This window comes from Coregonus clupeaformis, chromosome 26, assembly GCF_020615455.1.
Source record: "Coregonus clupeaformis isolate EN_2021a chromosome 26, ASM2061545v1, whole genome shotgun sequence".
In the NCBI taxonomy this organism is placed as follows: Eukaryota; Metazoa; Chordata; class Actinopteri; order Salmoniformes; family Salmonidae; genus Coregonus; species Coregonus clupeaformis.
This window is the reverse complement of record NC_059217.1, coordinates 31,950,229-31,969,217: the sequence shown is the minus strand read 5'-3', so window position 1 is coordinate 31,969,217 and position 18,989 is coordinate 31,950,229. Positions and strand designations below refer to the sequence as shown.

Below are 18,989 nucleotides of genomic sequence, written 5' to 3'. Positions count from 1 at the left end.
ATAGATTAAGATGGGAAGTCTGAGATATGGCTTTTTCTTTGCAACTCTGCCTAGAAGGTCAGCATCCCGGAGTCGCCTCTTCACTGTTGACGTTGAGACTGGTGTTTTGCGGGTACTATTTAATGTAGCTGCCAGTTGAGGACCTGTGAGGCGCCTGTTTCTCAAACTAGACACTCTAATGTATTTGTCCTCTTGCTCAGTTGTGCACTGGGGCCTCCCACTCCTCTTTCTATTCTGGTTAGAGCCAGTTTGCCCTGTTCTGTGAAGGGAGTAGTACACAGCGTAGTATGAGATCTTCAGTTTCTTGGCAATTTCTTGCATAGAAAAGCCTTCATTTCTCAGAACAAGAATAGACTGATGAGTTTCAGAAGAAAGTTCTTTGTTTCTGGCCATTTTGAGCCTGTAATTGTACCCACAATTGCTGATGCTCCAGATACTCAACTAGTCTCAAGAAGGCCAGTTTTATTGCTTCTTTAATCAGCACAACAGTTTTCAGCTGTGCTAACATAATTGCAAAAGGGTTTTCTAATGATCAATTAGCTTTTTAAAATGATAAACTTGGATTAGCAAACACAACGTGCCATTGGAACACAGGACTGATGGTTGCTGATAATGGGCCTCTGTATGCCTATGTAGATATTCCATTAAAATCAGCCGTTTCCAGCTACAATAGCCATTTACAACATTAACAATGTCTACACTGTATTTCTGATCAATTTTAGGTTATTTTAATGGACAGAAAAATTGCTTTTCTTTCGAAAACAAGGACATTTCTAAGTGACCCCAACCTTTTGAACGGTAGTGTATAGACAATATAGACAGTATATGGATAGAATATGTACAGTTGAAGTCGGAAGTTTACATACACCTAAGCCAAATACATTTAAACTCTGTTTTTCACAATTCCTGAAATTTAATCCTAGTACAAATTCCCTGTCTTAGGTCAGTTAGGATCACCACTTTATTTTAAGAATGTGAAATGTCAGAATAATAGTAGAGAGAATGATTTATTTTAGCTTTTATTTCTTTCATCACATTCCCAGTTGGTCAGAAGTTACATACACTCAATTAGTATTTGGTAGCATTGCCTTTAAATTGTTTAACTTTAATTGGTCAAACGTTTCGGGTAGCCTACCACAAGCTTCCCACAATAAGTTGGGGGAATTTTGGCCCATTCCTCCTGACAGAGCTGGTGTAACTGAGTCAGGTTTGTAAGCCTCCTTGCTCGCACACGCCCAGAAATGTTCTATAGGATTGAGGTCAGGGTTTTGTGATGGCCACTCCAATACCTTGACTTTGTTGTCCTTAAGCCATTTTGCCACAACTTTGGAAGTATGCTTGGGGTCATTGTCCATTTGGAAGACCCATCTGTGACCAAGCTTTAACTTCCTGACTGATGTTTTGAGATGTTGCTTCAATATATCCACATACATTTCCTTCCTCATGATGCCATCTATTTTGTGAAGTCCACCAGTCCCTCCTACAGTTTCCAAGCTGTTTAAAGGCATGGTCAACTTAGTGCATGTAAACTTCTGACCCACTGGAATTGTGATACAGTGAATTATAAGTGAAATAATCTGTCTGTAAACAATTGTTGGAAAAATTACTTGTGTCATGCACAAAGTAGATGTCCTAACCGACTTGCCAAAACTATAGTTTGTTAACAAGAAATTTGTGGAGTGGTTGAAAAACAAGTTTTAATGACTCCAACCTAAGTGTATGTAAACCTCCGACTTCAACTGTATATCTGAAGAATAGTATATGTACAGCAATAGTTAAATAGGATAGGCCTTGACTAGAATACAGTATATACTGTACTGTACTGTACATATTAAGTTTATGAAGGTCTTGGGTAACAATTTTCTTCAAATAACACAATGGCATTTTCGTTTGTTTATAATACCCGAACCACCAAGACATGTGGTCGAATGATGAAAACATCAGTAGCCTAATCATCTTTATAAGCGCCAACTGTGCTTGATAAATTGTGAAAATCAGCACAAACGCAATAATGGCATTATAATTAATATAAGTGTTGTAATGACAGCAGTCAAAAATAGTCAATTATTGTCAGCTCGTGCTTACATGGTGTGTATCTTCACCCAATGGCATCAGTTGGAGCATGTCCATCAGAGGAGGCTGGTGGGAGGAGCTATAGGAGTAGTGGCTGAAATGGCATAAATGGAACGATATCAACCACATAAACATATGAAAACCGTTTGACACCAGTCCAATCATTCCATTCCAGTCATTACAATGAGCCCGTCCTCCTATAGCTCCTACCACCAGCCTCCTCTAAAGTCCATGTCACATAAACAACAAAAGCTGGTGAGTGTGTTGCTGATGTCGTTTTTAGCTTGAGAAGTAGGGCTGCTCTCTCAGTGGTGACATTTTGTGCTGATAATCATCCCGTAGCATTGTCACCGGCTTGTTCTGTCCAAACGGTGCCATCCCTTCCTCTCTCCTGTCTCACCGTTTCATTTGGTGGTGAGGTGAGCACCTGCTCAGTGCGCACCGTTCTGGCTTTTTTGCACTTCGGCCTCGGAGGTGTAGGTTCAGGCTGAGGCTCAGAATCAGAAGAATAATCATCATAGATGTCATGATTAATTTCTTCCACACCATCTGAGTCGTTTTCATTCAGATTTTGTAGGAACTTTCATTCAGCATGTGCAATCATTTTGTCTTGGTCTCTTGCCATTGTAAATTAGGCACGCTCTCACTGTGTACTCCAAGTAGGCCAGAGTAGACTGATAAGACTGTTTGGACTGATATAAGGTACATACCATTTTGAGATTATAATTAGAATAGATCAATACAATAGAATGGGCCGCCCTGTTCTTCATTCACAATTGGTGATAACATAATTATGCGTTGTTCGCTTCCCCCAGCTCATCAACTCACCCATTCTCCCCCTTTCTCCACCATCATGCTTTACTTCATTTATTTAATCTGTTGTTATATCTGTGAAATTAGTTTTGGAATAGTTTAGGTTCAGTTTCGAGGGTTTTATCGGGGTGATTATCAACTGGGCACGGCACTTTCAACTGTCGGGAAAAGGAGGGGAGCAGGCCTTACTGTCGGGAGAATGGGGGAAACCCATTCAAAAAATGACAAGAAATTACACTGGTCACTCAAAACTACGGCTGTGAAAGTGTACGTGTTAATAATACGATAACGCGTGACATCTAAATCACCGTAAATGTTTTTGACGCCATTAATCACGGAACCTTTTAAGTGCACATGTTTCCGAATGGACCCTTTTAAACACATTACATAACACGGACCACAGCTACAGTCATTGCTTGCGGCTTTACATGAAACCCCTTTACATCGCTGAAGACCATGTGCCTCTAGCCAAAATCATGTCATAGTTATGCCCAATATTACCAGATCTATGTTTTTTCTTTCTGCTCCTGAGCCGCCATTTTCTAAATTTGGATGGCACAGGAAGAACAGAAAAAGGAATAGGCTACTCAAAGAGATGCTTCAAAGGTAGGCTGCATGTGTATGCAAGAGTAGGTGTGTGAGAGAGGATGTGTGTGAGAGCGGGAGTAAGTGGACGAGTTCATTAATGGCCTGGTGCCCTAAAATGTGCATACTCCGCCCACCTGTGGCACCGGGCCATGCAAAACGAACTCGCCCAGTTAAAGAGAGAAGTTGTGGGAGGGAGAGTGTGTAGGCCTACAGTTGAAGTCGGAAGTTTACATACACTTAGGTTGGAGTCATTAACACTAGTTTTTCAACCACTCCTCAAATTTCTTGTTAACAAACTATAGTTTTGGCAACTCGGTTAGGACATCTACCTTGTGCATGACACAAGTAATTTTTCCAACAATTGTTTACAGACAGATTATTTCACTTATAATTCACTGTATAACAATTCCAGTGGGTCAGAAGTTTACATACACTAAGTTGCCTGTGCCTTTAAACAGCTTGGAAAATTCCAGAAAATGATGTCATGGCTTTAGAAGCTGCCGATAGGCTAATTGACATCATTTGAGTCAATTGGAGGTGTACCTGTGGATGTATTTCAAGGCCTACCTTCAAACTCAGTGCCTCTTTGCTTGATATCATGGGAAAATCAAAAGAAATCAGCCAAGACCTCAGAAAAGAAATTGTAGACCTCCACAAATCTGGTTAATCCCTGGGAGCAATTTCCAAACGCCTGAAGGTACCACGTTCATCTGTACAAATAATAGTACGCAAGTATAAACACCATTGGACCACGCAGCCGTCATACCGCTCAGGAAGGAGATGCGTTCTGTCTCCTAGAGATGAACGTACTTTGGTGTGAAAAGTGCAAATCAATCCCAGAACAACAGCAAAGGACCTTGTGAAGATGCTGGAGGAAACAGGTACAAAAGTATCTATCAATCAATTCAATCAATTTTATTTTATATAGCCCTTCTTACATCAGCTAATATCTCGAAGTGCTGTACAGAAACCCAGCCTAAAACCCCAAACAGCTAGTAATGCAGGTGTAGAAGCACGGTGGCTAGGAAAAACTCCCTAGAAAGGCGAAAACCTAGGAAGAAACCTAGAGAGGAACCAGGCTATGAGGGGTGGCCAGTCCTCTTCTGGCTGTGCCGGGTGAAGATTATAACAGAACCATGCCAAGATGTTCAAAAATGTTCATAAGTGACAAGCATGGTCAAATAATAATCAGGAATAAATCTCAGTTGGCTTTTCATAGCCGATCATTAAGAGTTGAAAACAGCAGGTCTGGGACAGGTAGGGGTTCCATAACCGCAGGCAGAACAGTTGAAACTGGAATAGCAGCAAGGCCAGGCGGACTGGGGACAGCAAGGAGTCACCACGGCCGGTAGTCCCGACGTATGGTCCTAGGGCTCAGGTCTCTCAGTTGGCTTTTCATAGCCGATCATTAAGAGTTGAAAACAGCAGGTCTGGGACAGGTAGGGGTTTCGTAACCGCAGGCAGAACAGTTGAAACTGGAATAGCAGCAAGGCCAGGCGGACTGGGGACAGCAAGGTGTCATCATGCCCGGTAGTCCTGACGTATGGTCCTAGGGCTCAGGTTCTCAGAGAGAAAGAGAGAACGAGAGAATTAGAGAGAGCATACTTAAATTCACACAGGACACTGGATAAGACAGGAGAAGTACTCCAGGTATAACCAACTAACCCCAGCCCCCCGACACATAAACTACTGCAGCATAAATACTGGAGGCTGAGACAGGAGCGGTCCGGAGACACTGTGGCCCCATCCGAAGAAACCCCGGACAGGGCCAAACAGGAAGGATATAACCCCACCCACTCTGCCAAAGCACAGCCCCCGCACCACTAGAGGGATATCCTCAACCACCAACTTACAATCCTGAGACAAGGCCGAGTATAGCCCACAGAGGTCTCCACCACAGCACAAACCAAGGGGGGGCGCCAACCCAGACAGGAAGATCACGTCAGTAACTCAACCCACTCAAGTGACGCACCCCTCCCAGGGACGGCATGAAAGAGCACCAGCAAGCCAGTGACTCAGCCCCTGCAACAGGGTTAGAGGCAGAGAACCCCAGTGGAGAGGGGAACCGGCCTGGCAGAGACAGCAAGGGCTGTTCGTTGCTCCAGAGCCTTTCCGTTCACCTTCACACTCCTGGGCCAGACTACACTCAATCATATGACCTACTGAAGAGATAAGTCTTCAGTAAAGACTTAAAGGTTGAGACCGAGTCTGCGTCTCTCACATGGGTAGGCAGACTGTTCCATAAAAATGGAGATCTATAGGAGAAAGCCCTGCCTCCCGCTGTTTGCTTAGAAATTCTAGGGACAATTAGGAGGCCTGCGTCTTGTGACCGTAGCGTACGTATTGGTATGTACGGCAGGACCAACTCGGAAAGATAGGTAGGAGCAAGCCCATGTAACGCTTTATAGGTTAACAGTAAAACCTTGAAATCAGCCCTTGCCTTAACAGGAAGCCAGTGTAGGGAAGCTAGCACTGGAGTAATATGATCAAATTTCTTGGTTCTAGTCAGGATTCTAGCAGCCGTATTTAGCACTAACTGAAGTTTATTTAGTGCTTTATCCGGTAGCCGGAAAATAGAGCATTGCAGTAGTCTAACCTAGAAGTAACAAATGCATGGATTAATTTTTCTGCATCATTTTTGGACAGAAAATTTCTGATTTTTGCAATGTTACGTAGATGGGAAAAAAGCTGTCCTTGAAACAGTCTTGATATGTTCGTCAAAAGAGAGATCAGGGTCAAGAGTAACGCCGAGGTCCTTCACAGTTTTATTTGAGACGACTTTACAACCATCAAGATGAATTGTCAGATTTAACAGAAGATCTCTTTGTTTCTTGGGACCTAGAACAAGCATCTCTGTTTTGTCCGAGTTTAAAAGTAAAAAGTTTTCAGCCATCCACTTCCTTATGTCTGAAACACAGGCTTCTAGCGAGGGCAATTTTGGGGCTTCACCATGTTTCATTGAAATGTACAGCTGTGTGTCATCCGCATAGCAGTGAAAGTTAACATTATGTTTTCGAATAACATCCCCAAGAGGTAAAATATATAGTGAAAACAATAGTGGTCCTAAACGGAACCTTGAGGAACACCGAAATGTACAGTTGATTTGTCGGAGGACAGACCATTCACAGAGACAAACTGATATCTTTCCGACAGGTAAGATCTAAACCAGGCCAGAACTTGTCCGTGTAGACCAATTTGGGTTTCCAGTCTCTCCAAAAGAATGTGGTGATCGATGGTGTCAAAGGCAGCACTAAGGTCTAGTAGCACGAGGACAGATGCAGAGCCTCGGTCTGACGCCATTAAAAGGTCATTTACCACCTTCACAAGTGCAGTCTCAGTGCTATGATGGGGGTCTAAAACCAGACTGAAGCATTTCAGTATACATTGTTTGTCTTCAGAAAGGCAGTGAGTTGCTGCGCAACAGCTTTTTCAAAATTTTTGAGAGGAATGGAAGATTCGATATAGGCCGATAGTTTTTTATATTTTCCGGGTCAAGGTTTGGCTTTTTCAAGAGAGGCTTTATCACTGCCACTTTTAGTGAGTTTGGTACACATCCGGTGGATAGAGAGCTGTTTATTATGTTCAACATAGGAGGGCCAAGCACAGGAAGCAGCTCCTTCAGCAGTTTAGTAGGAATAGGATCCAGTATGCAGCTTGAAGGTTTAGAGGCCATGATTATTTTCATCATTGTGTCAAGAGATATAGTACTAAAACACTTAAGTGTCTCTCCGATCCCAGGCCCTCGCAGAGCTGTGCAGATCCAGGACAGCTAAGCCCTGGAGGAATACGCAGATTCAAAGAGGAGTCCGTAATTTGCTTTCTAATGGTCAGTGATCTTTCCTCAAAGAAGTTCATGAATTTATTACTGCTGAAGTGAAAGCCATCCTCTCTTGGGGAATGCTGCTTTTAGTTAGCTTTGCAACAGTATCAAAAAGAAATTTTGGATTATTCTTATTTTCCTCGATTAAGTTGGAAAAGTAGGATGATCGAGCAGCAGTGAGGGCTCTTCGGTACTGCACGGTACTGTCTTTCCAAGCTAGTCGGAAGACTTCCAGTTTGGTGTGGCGCCATTTCCGTTCCAATTTCCTGGAAGCTTGCTTCAAAGCTCGGGTATTTTCTGTATACCAGGAGCTAGTTTCTTATGACAAATGTTTTTCGTTTTTAGGGGTGCAACTGCATCTAGGGTATTGCGCAAGGTTAAATTGAGTTCCTCAGTTAAGTGGTTAACTGATTTTTGTCCTCTGACGTCCTTGGGTAGGCAGAAGGAGTCTGGAAGGGCATCAAGGAATTTTTGTGTTGTCTGAGAATTTATAGCACGACTTTTGATGCTCCTTGGTTGGGGTCTGAGCAGATTATTTGTTGCGATTGCAAACGTAATAAAATGGTGGTCCGATAGTCCAGGATTTTGTGGAAAAACATTAAGATCTACAACATTTATTCCATGGGACAAAACTAGGTCCAGAGTATGACTGTGGCAGTGAGTAGGTCCAGAGACATGTTGGACAAAACCCACTGAGTCGATGATGGCTCCGAAAGACTTTTGGAGTGGGTCTGTGGACTTCTCCATGTGAATATTAAAATCACCAAAAATTAGAATATGATCTGCTATGACTACAAGGTCTGATAGGAATTCAGGAAACTCAGAGAGGAACGCTGTATATGGCCCAGGAGGCCTGTAAACAGTAGCTATAAAAAGTGATTGAGTAGGCTGCATAGATTTCATGACTAGAAGCTCAAAAGATGAAAACGCCATTTTTTTTTTTGTAAATTGAAATTTGCTATCGTAAATGTTAGCAACACCTCCGCCCTATGCGGGATGCACGGGGAATATGGTCACTAGTGTAACCAGGAGGTGAGGCCTCATTTAACACAGCAAATTCATCAGGCTTAAGCCATGTTTCAGTCAGGCCAATCACATCAAGATTATGATCAGTGATTAGTTCATTGACTATGACTGCCTTTGAAGTGAGGGATCTAACATTAAGTAACCCTATTTTTGAGATGTGAGGTATCACGATCTCTTTCAATAATGGCAGGAATGGAGGAGGTCTTTATCCTAATAAGATTGCTAGGGTGAACACCGCCATGTTTAGTTTTGCCCAACCTAGGTCGAGGCACAGACACAGTCTCAATGGGTATGGCTGAGCTGACTACACTGACTATGCTATTGGCAGACTCCACTAAGCTGGCAGGTTGGCTAACAGCCTGCTGCCTGGCCTGCACCCTATTTCACTGTGGGGCTAGAGGAGTTAGAGCCCTATCTATGTTGGTAGATAAGAGGAGAGCACCCCTCCAGCTAGGATGGAGTCCGTCACTCCTCAGCAGGTCAGGCTTGGTCCTGTTTGTGGGTGAGTCCCAGAAAGAGGGCCAATTATCCACAAATGTTATCTTTGGGAGGGGCAGAAAACAGTTTTCAACCAGCGATTGAGTGCTGAGACTCTGCTGTAGAGCTCGTCACTTCCCCTAACTGGGAGGGGGCCAGAGACAATTACTCGATGCCGACACATCTTTCTAGCTAATTTACACACTGAAGCTATGTTGCACTTGGTGACCTCTGACTGTTTCATCCTAACATCGTTGGTGCCGACGTGGATAACAATATCTCTATACTCTCTACACTCGCCAGTTTTAGCTTTAGCCAGCACCATCTTTAGATTAGCCTTAACGTCGGTAGCCCTGCCCCCTGGTAAACAGTGTATGATCGCTGGGTGATTCGTTTAAGTCTAATACTGCGGGTAATGGAGTCGCCAATGACTAGGGTTTTCAATTTGTCAGAGCTAATGGTGGGAGCCTTCGGCGTCTCAGACCCCGTAACGGGAGGAGTAGAGACAAGAGAAGACTCAGACTCAGACTCCGACCCGCTACATAATGGGGAAAACCGGTTGAAGGTTTCTGTCGACTGAATGAGCGACACCGGTTGAGCATTCCAACAGTATTTCCCTCCAGAAGCCATGAGAAAGTTGTCCGGCCATGGGGACTGTGCGGGGGGATTTATACTAACGTTACTGTCTGTACTTACTGGTGGCACAGACGCTGTTTCTTCCTTTCCTACACTGAAATTACCCTTGCCTAACGATTGCGTCTGAAGCTGGGCTTGTAGCACAGCTATTCTCGCCGTAAGGCGATCGTTCTCTCCTGTACAGTGGGGAAAAAAAAGTATTTAGTCAGCCACCAATTGTGCAAGTTCTCCCACTTAAAAAAGATGAGAGAGGCCTGTAATTTTCATCATAGGTACACGTCAACTATGACAGACAAAATGAGGAAAAAAAAATCCAGAAAATCACATTGTAGGATTTTTTATGAATTTATTTGCAAATTATGGTGGAAAATAAGTATTTGGTCAATAACAAAAGTTTCTCAATACTTTGTTATATACCCTTTGTTGGCAATGAAACAGGTCAAACGTTTTCTGTAAGTCTTCACAAGGTTTTCACACACTGTTGCTGGTATTTTGGCCCATTCCTCCATGCAGATCTCCTCTAGAGCAGTGATGTTTTGGGGCTGTCGCTGGGCAACACGGACTTTCAACTCCCTCCAAAGATTTTCTATGGGGTTGAGATCTGGAGACTGGCTAGGCCATTCCAGGACCTTGAAATGCTTCTCACGAAGCCACTCCTTCGTTGCTCGGGCGGTGTGTTTGGGATCATTGTCATGCTGAAAGACCCAGCCACGTTTCATCTTCAATGCCCTTGCTGATGGAAGGAGGTTTTCACTCAAAATCACATGATACATGGCCCCATTCATTCTTTCCTTTACACGGATCAGTCGTCCTGGTCCCTTTGCAGAAAAACAGCCCCAAAGCATGATGTTTCCACCCCCATGCTTCACAGTAGGTATGGTGTTCTTTGGATGCAACTCAGCATTCTTTGTCCTCCAAACACGACAAGTTCTATTTTGGTTTCATCTGACCATATGACATATGACATTCTCCCAATCCTCTTCTGGATCATCCAAATGCACTCTAGCAAACTTCAGACGGGCCTGGACATGTACTGGCTTAAGCAGGGGGACACGTCTGCACTGCAGGATTTGAGTCCCTGGCGGCGTAGTGTGTTACTGATGGTAGGCTTTGTTACTTTGGTCCCAGCTCTCTGCAGGTCATTCACTAGGTCCCCCCGTGTGGTTCTGGGATTTTTGCTCACCGTTCTTGGGATCATTTTGACCCCACGGGGTGAGATCTTGCGTGGAGCCCCAGATCGAGGGAGATTATAAGTGGTCTTGTATGTCTTCCATTTCCTAATAATTGCTCCCACAGTTGATTTCTTCAAACCAAGCTGCTTACCTATTGCAGATTCAGTCTTCCCAGCCTGGTGCAGGTCTACAATTTTGTTTCTGGTGTCCTTTGACAGCTCTTTGGTCTTGGCCATAGTGGAGTTTGGAGTGTGACTGTTTGAGGTTGTGGACAGGTGTCTTTTATACTGATAACAAGTTCAAACAGGTGCCATTAATACAGGTAACGAGTGGAGGACAGAGAAAACTCTTAAAGAAGAAGTTACAGGTCTGTGAGAGCCAGAAATCTTGCTTGTTTGTAGGTGACCAAATACTTATTTTCCACCATAATTTGCAAATAAATTCATTAAAATCCTACAATGTGATTTTCTGGATTTTTTTCCTCATTTTGTCTGTCATAGTTGACGTGTACCTATGATGAAAATGACAGGCCTCTCTCATCTTTTTAAGTGGGAGAACTTGCACAATTGGTGGCTGACTAAATACATTTTTTCCCCACTGTATATTATGAGTACAGCGACTGCAATTAGAAGACATCATGTTAATGTTACTACTTAGCTTCGGCTGTTGAAGATGTTGACGAACCATGTCCAGATAAAGCGTCCGGAGTGAAAAAAGTTGAATAAGGGGAAAAAAGTTGCGATGGAAAAATGGAAAATAAAGTAAAATTGGCAGCTAAAACGCACAGGAAAATGACTCTTCTGTCTCGGGATAAAACGTCCGGGGGTGAAAAAAGTTTAACGAAAAAGATGAGTGAGGACAAAACTAAAAAGTTGGTAAATTTGTTGAACACAGAGATTGATTAAACGTTTATTAAAAGTAAAACGTGAATAGTTTGGCAGGTAGCCAAGTAGCAACAAACAGCACAGCAGCACGGAGACAAATCCACAGTAAAACGAGTCCTATATCGACATAACCTGAACGGCCGCTCAGCAAGGAAGAAGCCACTGCTCCAAAACCGCCATAAAAAAGCCAGACTACGGTATGCAACTGCACATGGGGACAAAGATCGTACTTGGCCATAATGAACATCGTTATGTTTGGAGGAAAAATGGGGTAGCTTGCAAGCTGAAGAACACCATCCCAACCTTGAAGCACGGGGGTGGCAGCATCATGCTGTGGGGGTGCTTTGCTGCAGGAGGGACTGGTGCACTTCACAAAATAGATGGCATCTTGAGGAAGGGAAATTATGTGGATATATTTAAGCAACATCTCAAGACAGTCAGGAAGTTAAAGCTTGGTCGCAAATGGGTCTTCCAAATGGAAAATGATCCCAAGCATACTTCCAAAGTTGTGGCAAAATGGCTTAAGGACAACAAAGTCAAGGTATTAGAGTGGCCATCACAAAGCCCTGACCTCAATCCTATAGAAAATGTGTGGGCAGAACTGAAAAAGTGTGTGCGAGCAAGGAGGCCTACAAACCTGACTCAGTTACACCAGCTCTGTCAGGAGAAATGGGCCAAAATTCCCCAATTTATTGTGGGAAGCTTGTGGAAGGCTACCCGAAACGTTTGACCCAAGTTAAACAATTTAAAGGCAATGCTACCAAATACTAATTGAGTGTATGTAAACTTCTGACCCACTGGGAATGTGATGAAAGAAATAAAAGCTGAAATAAATAATTATCTCTACTATTATTCTGACATTTCACATTCTTAAAATAAAGTTGTGATCCTAACTGACCTAAGACAGGGAATTTTAACTAGGATTAAATGTCAGGAATTGTGAAAAACTGAGTTTAAATGTATTTGGCTAAGGTGTATGTAAACTTCTAACTTCAACTGTATGTGTGTAAAGTTATCTGAACAATAGTGATGGTTACAGTGTTTTCATAACATTGTTGGACACGTTTAAAAGCTCTTTGTTCTTTGTATGCATAGAGCCAGTTCATTTTTCCTATATTCACACACATTTAGAATGCCTGAAACTTTGAATGCTGTGTGTGTGTGTGTGTGTGTGAATGTGTGTGTGAAAGAGAAAAATAGAGAGATCTGGCTACTGTACCGGGAGATTTCCAGCTAACGAAATGCCATCTTCAATAATCTACAAACGGCATGCAGAGACATAAAAATGGTATCCATGAGTTCATCTGACTGTCAAAAAATGACCGATATCTAGGAATCTCGCAGTATCCCTTTAGTTTATGATTAGTAAATGGTTTATAAGGACCTACTGTATATTAAACATATTATGAATGATCTTATAAATCATTATTCAATACTTAAAAGTTATTTATAAATGTGTGAATAACTAGGTTACTAACATTTACAGATGTGGGAGTAATGATTCATAAATTAATGAATCAACTATTTACTAAAATGCTTTATAACGTGGAGTTGTTATAAAGTGTTACCCTGCTCTCTAATAAGTCTGACTTCTCACTCTTGTCTCTCATCTTCTCTTTCCTTAGCCTGTCCCCTCCACTCCTCCATCCCTTCTTCCACCCCACCCCTCCTCACATCAATTTCTCCTCCTCTCCTTTCCTCTGCCCAGGGTCTCTGTCTGTAGCATTCATCCTCCTCCTTCAAAACAGGGAACACTAGTCTCTGTAGTGTCTCCTGCTGTGTATAAGACCGCTCAGACTGTTTCTGTTACAACTTCTGGGTTTCCTCTAGATGCATATATTACACACATATAGACACACGGATAAGAGAGGAGAGGAGAGGAAAGGAGAGGATGGATAGAGGAGAGGAGGAAGAGGTTAGGGTTAGAGTCCGTATTAACTGGTAACATCTCAATGTCAATGGACCTGCAAAGCTTTGACTCTGTCTTAAATCACCTTTTTACTGCTCCCTGACTGATTTACACACACACGTATGCACACAGGCACCCACACATACATGCATACACACTCACACACAGGCACACGCACATAAAGCCTTGACTCTAACACTCTGCCTAGGCTTTCATGTGCTGAGTCTCATTGATTGAATATTACCTATAGTACATTACCGGTGGTAGAGGAGCCATCCGGTGTCTGTGTTGTGATTGGACCAGAGAGGTCTCATGGGTGTGGCTCTAACTAAGATGACATGAGGGAGTGATGAGGAAGGAGAAGATGGATAGGAGGAGGAACGAGGGAGAAGAATCAGATCCAGGTGTTTTGGTGCGTTTAATTACTCACCTGCGAGGCTTACGAGATGAGCAGACGACAAACACAACACACACACACACACACACACACACACACACACACACACACACACCACAAGACACTCACACACACACACACACGAGACACTCAGGTGGGACTAATTACTAAAACTCCACCACAGAGAATGTTACAGCACGGCTGGCAAACACACACACACACACACACACACACACACACACACACACACACACACACACACACACACAGCCCGACTCCGATATCCCAATTCATCACACCGCCGCTCCTCAAGTCCCACCAGCAGAGAGAAAGCGATTGAGGGAGAGAGAGAGAGGAGAGAGAGAGGGAGATATTAGAGGTAGAGAGAATAGAGCGCTGGTCCCTAGAGACTGTGTTGCTGCAGGCAGTGCTACAGGTAACAAACACATCAGTCACACACACCTGTTACTGTATAGATGGTAGTAGAGAGAGAGAGAGAGAGAGAGAGAGAGAGAGAGAGAGAGAGAGAGAGAGAGAGAGAGAGAGAGAGAGAGAGAGAGAGAGAGAGAGAGAGAGAGAGAGAGAGAGAGAGAGAGAGAGAGAGAGAGAGAGAGAGAGAGGGATAGAAAGCTCACCACAGTTTCTCTCTTTCACCTCTGTGTGGGAGACGTGGAGAGGGGGAGTAAAAGGGAGGAGGAATGAGAGAAGCGGAGGGAGGGGTCAGATCAGCGTTTCTCAACTTTTTTATACCAGGAATCAGCAAGCTATGATCCTTCCTCTTTGGAGGAAGTAACTAGTGACTATATATTGTGCCAGGGAGGGAGGTGGGGGTCTGATTGCCCTTTCCAGTCACACAGACACACTCCTTCCCTCAACCTCTGTCAGTGACACCACATTTACTCCTCTCTTCATGCTGGCTGCGTCTCTCCCTCTCCCTCTCTCTCTCTCCGTCTCTCACTCCATCTGTAGTATGTATGAGTATCATTAGCAGTGGTAATATGATGGATGGCTAAGAGTGGCTTTTCTCTGCCAAGGTGGGACTCCGCGTTAGCACGCCATCATTACCTACCTCACTCATGCACACGCATGCGCACACATACACACACTCATGTGACTGTCCTCCCTGAGGACAGGGTGCTCAAACACCGTAGAGGAGAGAGTGTGAAATCATTCAGGATGGGAATGTTCTAATTATTCACGCTGCATACATGATGTCTGTGATGTATGTGTGTGTGTGTGTATTTGTCCACACAGTGTGTGTTTGTTTGTGTGTGTGTTTGTACAAGTCTTGAAATTCAAATATGCAAAAATGTCCTGAGCCCAAACGACCAATAGTGAGTCATGTCCTGTCTGTCTGTCTGTCTGTCTGTCTGAGAACCCAACTGTGTATAACTCCTCTCTAAGGGCTGTTAAGTGTGTGTGTGTGTATGTGTGTGTGCGTTACGTACGAGATAACAGGGATGAGTCAGTCACTTTGCTGTTTTATGACAAGCTGAAATACTTATTACCTTGAACCTTGAGGAGCTATGTCAACGCTTCTACACTTGTGTGTAGGTGCTGCACCTATGAGTATGAAATTGGGAGAGCGAAATAGAGAGAGATGGTGAGGAGTAGGGTTGCAAAATTCTAGTGTTTTTCCCAACATTCTTACGTTTTCCAGAAATCCAGGTTAGAAGATTCCTGGAACAGGCAGGAAATCCGGAATCCTCCAACCAGGATTACTGGAAAACCTGGGAATTTTGGGAAAGTTAACAGAATTTCTCAATCCTAGTGAGGATAGAATGTAGGGTGGCGACAGACTGACTCTCTGTGTCTCAGAGTCAATTCTCTCTGTGCTGGCCACTGGGTGCTTTGGACTTCAGATTAGATAGTGTTATTGAGACACACTGCTGTTTATGACCTACCTCACCATGATACAGCAGCTCTCCCCTCCCCTCTCATGTCCTCTCCCTCTATATGACAGTAGTGTGTGAGCGTGTGTGACAGGACAGCAGTGATTAACTATAGTGAATAATGTATAACTGCATCCCTCCTTTACCCCCAGTATTCTACTCCACTGGCTCCCACTCCTATATTTAGAGGAGTGTTCCTGTGTTCCATCCAGAGATGCGGCACATCACTCACCTGTTTAGGCTGGCCTGCTGGCTTCTCTCAGTCACACCTGTTTAGGCTGGCCTGCTGGCTTCTCTCAGTCACACCTGTTTAGGCTGGCCTGCTGGCTTCTCTCAGTCACACCTGTTTAGGCTGGCCTGCTGGCTTCTCTCAGTCACACCTGTTTAGGCTGGCCTGCTGGCTTCTCTCAGTCACACCTGTTTAGGCTGGCCTGCTGGCTTCTCTCAGTCACACCTGTTTAGGCTGGCCTGCTGGCTTCTCTCTCAGTCACACCTGTTTAGGCTGGCCTGCTGACTTCTCTCAGTCACACCTGTTTAGGCTGGCCTGCTGGCTTCTCTCAGTCACACCTGTTTAGGCTGGCCTGCTGGCTTCTCTCAGTCACACCTGTTTAGGCTGGCCTGCTGGCTTCTCTCAGTCACACCTGTTTAGGCTGGCCTGCTGGCTTCTCTCAGTCACACCTGTTTAGGCTGGCCTGCTGACTTCTCTCAGTCACACCTGTTTAGGCTGGCCTGCTGGCTTCTCTCAGTCACACCTGTTTAGGCTGGCCTGCTGGCTTCTCTCAGTCACACCTGTTTAGGCTGGCCTGCTGGCTTCTCTCAGTCACACCTGTTTAGGCTGGCCTGCTGGCTTCTCTCAGTCACACCTGTTTAGGCTGGCCTGCTGACTTCTCTCAGTCACACCTGTTTAGGCTGGCCTGCTGGCTTCTCTCAGTCACACGTCTGACAGAGAGGATTCTGTTTCCTGGCTGTGTGATGAAGGAAAAGGAGCAGACATGGGTGAACAGGTTCAATTGACATTGTAACAGATTAACAAGGCACAAGGGAGAAACATACTTATACAACAGAACCTGTTTTATCTCTGTTTCAACCTTCAAACATAGAATACACAGCATTGATATCTACAGCCCCATATCTAGAAATAGACTGGGTGAACGAGAAGTGAGGTGTGTGTGTGTATGTGCGTGCGTGCGTGTGCGTGTCGTGTGTGTCTTTTGGGTGAATAAGATATGAGCCAGACTATTTATGTCTTCAGAATAATGATTGTAGTTAGTTTATTGATGCTGACACAACATGAATGTGACATTTGCAGCTTTGCCGCTACCATGTCTGAAGACCCACATAAACTATTACAGCTGACACCCAGGCTTTAGTTCAGCAGGCTAACACAGTCTGGAGACACACAAATGACATGGGTTTGGTTCTTGGTGTGTCATATAAGGTCCCAATTAACCGTCCCAGACAGTCTCCTCTCCTCCCTCTCTCCTGTCTTCCCTCTCTCCTCTCCTCCCTCTCTCCTCCTTTCTCCCTGGGCTGTGTGGTGTCTGCTTTTCTTTGTGCTTTCAATAACCTGCCTAGTCCTGAACTTGACCTCTCTTTCTCTCTCTGATCATCTGATCTTTCATCTGTCTCTTTCTTTCTTACCTTGCCTGATCTCTCACCCTTCCCTCCTTTTCTCTCCAGTCTCTCGTACTTTGCTCCCTCTCTCCTCAAGTGACCTTTAACCTCCTCTCGCTCTGTGTTCCTTCTCACCTCTCTCTCTCGCCTTTTCTTTTCATCTCTGTGCTCGGTACAGCAGTGTAGCAGTCGTGTGGTATTCTGCAGTATTCAAAAGTATTTAACAGTATTCTACAATCTTCTGCAGTATTCAAAAGTATTTAACAGTATTCTACAGTATTCTGAAGTATTCAAAAGTATTTTACAGTATTCTACAGTATTCAAAAGTATTCAACAGTATTCTACAGTCATCTGGTGTTCTCAGGACAGGTGTAACAGCTGGTAGGTACAATAACTAAACGTGTCACTGTGACATTGTTGCTTTGTGTTTTGTTGCTTTGGAGCTATGGTGAGATCATGGTGGTGGTGTGTGTGTCTGTGTGCCTGCTTGAGTGAGTGTGAATGTGTGTGTCTACCTGGTTGAGTGAGTGTGTGTGCCTGCTTGCGTGTCTGCGTGTGTGTATGTGTGTGTTTTGGCTGAGTTAGATAGTTTGTTGTTAGAGAATGTTGTTAGAGACCTGCTATACTATACTGAACAAAAATATAAACGCAACATGTAAAGTGTTGGTCCCATGTTTCATGAGCTGAAATAAAAGATCCCAGAAATGTTCCATATGCACACAAAGCTTATTTCTCTCAAATGTTGTGCACAAATTGGTTTACATTCCTGTTAGTGAGCATTTCTCCTTTGCCAAGATAATCCATCCACCTGACAGGTGTGGCATATCAGAAGCTGATTAAACAGCATGATCATTACACAGGTGCACCTTGTTCGAGGGACAATAAAAGGCCACTCTAAAATGTGCAGTGTTGTCACACAACACAATGCCACAGATGTCTCAAGTTTTGAGGAAGCTTGCAATTGGCATGCTGAATGCAGGAATGTCCACCAGAGCTGTTGCCAGAGAATTTAATGTAAATGTTTCTACCATAAGCCGCCTCCAACGTCGTTTTAGAGAATTTGGCAGTACGTCCAACCTACCTCACAACCGCAGACCACGTGTAACCACGCCAGCCCAGGACCTCCACATCCGGCTTCTTTACCTGCGGAATCGTCTGAAACCAGCCACCCAGACAGCTGATGAAACTGTGGGTTTGCACAACCGAAGAATTTCTGCACAAACTGTCAGAAACCATCTCAGGGAAGCTCATCTGCGTGCTCGTTGACCTCACCAGGGTCTTGACCTGGCTGCAGTTCGGCATCGTAACCGACTTCAGTGGGCAAATGCTCACCTCCGATGGCCACTGACACGCTGGAGAAGTGTGCTCTTCACGGATGAATCACAGTTTCAACTGTATCAGGCAGATGGCAGACAGCATGTCTGGCGTCGTGTGGGCAAGCCGTTTGCTGATGTCAATGTTGTGAACAGAGTGCCCCATGGTGGCGGTGGGGTTATGGTATTGGCAGGCATAAGCTACGGACAATGAACACAATTGCATTTTATCGATGGCAATTTGAATGCACAGAGATACCGTGATGAGATCCTGAGGCCCATTGTCGTGCCATTCATCCGCCGCCATCACCATACTTTTCAGCATGATAATGCACGGCCCCATGTTGCAAGGATATGTACACAATTCCTGGAAGC

At 44.2% G+C, this 18,989-nt stretch overlaps 1 protein-coding gene across 13 annotated transcripts in view; it reads left to right on the top strand.

Moving 5' to 3' along the window:
* The window catches only part of LOC121540186 (disabled homolog 1), an 84,143-nt gene that overhangs the window by 20,555 nt on the left and 44,599 nt on the right, over positions 1-18,989 (top strand). The window contains exon 1 of one of the 13 annotated variants that reach the window (XM_041848857.2): positions 17,467-17,682. The exons of the other annotated variants lie outside the window; for them this stretch is intronic. The gene's annotated coding sequence lies outside the window, so the exon portion shown is untranslated. Of the gene's footprint in view, positions 1-17,466; positions 17,683-18,989 lie in introns of those variants that run through there. 13 annotated transcript variants of the gene reach the window in all.